Source organism: Apium graveolens, chromosome 9 (assembly GCF_009905375.1).
Source record: "Apium graveolens cultivar Ventura chromosome 9, ASM990537v1, whole genome shotgun sequence".
In the NCBI taxonomy this organism is placed as follows: Eukaryota; Viridiplantae; Streptophyta; class Magnoliopsida; order Apiales; family Apiaceae; genus Apium; species Apium graveolens.
Window position 1 is genome coordinate 68,804,959 of NC_133655.1, and position 2,901 is coordinate 68,807,859.

General features: G+C 32.0%; 1 long non-coding RNA gene across 1 annotated transcript; it reads right to left on the reverse strand.

Annotated features, from left to right (window-relative positions):
* Positions 1 to 1,639: 1,639 nt before the first annotated feature.
* LOC141683474 (uncharacterized) lies at positions 1,640 to 2,660 on the reverse strand. Its single transcript, XR_012560310.1, has 3 exons — positions 2,583 to 2,660; positions 2,275 to 2,391; positions 1,640 to 2,168 (listed from the first exon to the last, which is right to left on the reverse strand). It is a non-coding gene; the product is annotated as an uncharacterized LOC141683474 (long non-coding RNA).
* Between the last annotated feature and the right edge of the window lie 241 nt (positions 2,661 to 2,901).

Genomic DNA, 2,901 nt, shown 5'->3' on the forward strand with positions numbered 1-2,901 from the left:
CTATACAAAAAGCTATTTCTAATACCGGCATAGAGGCTAAATGCATATATATCTAAGACTCCAGATTCATTTAAAAAATTAAATTTACATTAGAAGCATTAATGAATATATCTTCTCAACTTTGATTTATATTGTCATAAATAACTAAATAGATTAAATTTAAAATGTTAAGGTTTAATGTTTTTGTCTCAGTAAACTTAAGAACATGTATTAATCTATTTTGCCATACATTTTTTGCTAAACAAATAAACATGTACACTTTCCTATTTGTACAATTACAAATAGTTTTATCATATATTTTGGGAATTCAATTGTGCATGCTTGTTAAATTAATTGAAGGGTGAATGATGTATGTTGATCACTCAAATTATTATGTTTCTTAAGATTATTCCATGGCCTTTTGTACGCTTCTAGGTTATTTTAGGTGAGTATACTATTAATTTTTTTGTCTTTTTATATTTGTTTATGTAGGGCTCTCTGTTATCACAAAGAAACTTAATGGGATTTTACTTATTTTGGTTCGGTGTTTCCAGGATTTCGTACCTTTGGTTCATACTTCACCACAAAACTAGATGCACAATCATTTGACTGTATGCTATCAGTGTCAATAACATAATGTGCGACAGATTTATTATTGATATCTCTATTGAATACTGAAGTTTAATCCCATCGTACAAAGATAACTTATAATATAGGGTGTCTTTACCCCATAATGTCATTCACTAAAAATTGCTAATAAATTTACCTTTTAGAATGCTGAAGTTAAGGGAGAGATATATGTTATGACCGAGTTCTCTACTTTATTTGTATATTTATGCATCTTTTCTTTGTGTGTGCAGCTCCTGAAGATTGCGTAGGTTCCTGATGAACATGTAAGATTGGTTCCTTTGTGTCTTATTCTGGTTATAAATTGACACCATAGATACAATATTTATCTATATAAGTTGATACATCCATGTTTATAACACTATTTTAGAAGTGAATATATATTGTTGAATAATTTAAAATCCAGTAGTAGGTATAAAACATCAGTACACCATAGATTTCTTAATGTAATGTATTTCTACTGTTACAATAGGCTAGAAAAGCATTACAATAGACCTATTGTAATAGTAAGGGTCGTTGCACTTGCGAGCATTACATCAGGACCCCATTGTAACACTTTAACTACCTATTATAACAGGACTAAAAGTATTACAATAGGCCCCTAATATAACATTGCATTGCCAATTGTAACGTTTTATAAATGTTACATAAGGTTGAAATTATTTTTCAAAAGTGGGTCCCAATATGGGACCCACATTGAGTCCCAAACTCACATGTGGGACCCACATGGTCAAATGTAACACTCTGCCTGTGTAATGTAACAGTAGTTTATTTTTATTGTGCAACAGTAGGTTTCGTTAATGTAACACTACATTATATGAAGAAATTATACTATAATAAGCTAATGCAATAGTCAATTTTATAAAATTCGAAATAACAGCCCTATTTAGGCAACAAACTTATACACAATATTACCAAAACCACAATTCAAACACAACCACAATCCAATATGCCAACCACAACTTTAAAACACCAACTTACTACATACTCCAAAACTCCAACCTACTACATACCACAACTCCAAAACGCCAACCTAATACATGAACCACAACTCCAAATATATCCAAATGACTACATGATAATCACCTAAACATAATCGATCAAAGTAGTATCTAGATACCAAAAGTACAGTAGCACAAAAGTAACAATTATAAAAGTTTAACAAGTACGATAAAATAAATTTCAATAACATGCATATTTAAGAAGCATCGCCTCCTGGGCCGGGAGTTTGAGTGGCAGGAGTGATAGGATTTCCATTCTCATCCTGATAACTAAATACAGTAGCATAGAAGTCTCCAATATCAATTTTCATATCAGGACTTGCCTCTCCTAGTTTCTTTAGCATCCAAGCCATGTTATCCTGGAGTATTCTGTTAAACTTGGCTTCCAGTTGTTTAGTTATCTGCGCCAAATCACCAGCACTTGGTTGTAGAGTAGCAGGAGTTGTTTCAGAGACAACCATTTTACCATGCCTTCCGACCAACCAATCTTTATCTATTCTTGCTAGTCGGAACCTCCGCATCGGCATCATTTCCTTCTTTCAGCAGCTCCTGAATGGAATCCTACAAGTGAAAGTTATGAATTATTTGTAAAATTTAAAACAAGGTCAGATTTATAAATTAGTAGGAAAAAAACACAGTATTACTATTTACCACTGGAAATACTTACAATTTGCTTTTTGACTGCATCCATATTTGATTGGTACTTGCGGCCTTGTTTGAGCTTGCGACTTTTGAAATAGACTTGAGCATCATTGGGGGATTCAAGATTGGGGTTTTTGCTTTTCTGGCATTTATGGAAAAAATAAATAAAAAGGCATGTCACACAACTTTGACTAAAATATACCATATCAAAATTGAATAATTTTTTTATCATAATTAAAACAACGTGAGAAATAAATTATTCAATTTTGATATGGTACATTTCTCACAATTAAAAGAATGTCATACCATTTAGCAAAAAAAACAATTTCATACCAATTTGGATCTAACTTCAACAAGAGGTTTACGATCGAGAGTGTGTGGGTTAGTATATGATGTACGATGGGCTGCATTTCCATTTGCAAGTGTTCATTATCAAAAAATTAAATTCTCGACTTTAATTATACTTAGCCAAAAAATAAAATCTACTTTATATATGCATGTTGTTGTGTTAAGGGTACCTGGATTCCTTCATCTTCCCAATACTTCATCAACAACTTAAAATCATCAAGTGGGATTTCATCAGGCCTATTTTTTGATCCTTTCCTAGTCAGTTTCATATTTTAGGTAATGATCCTTCTTCACACGGAGTTTG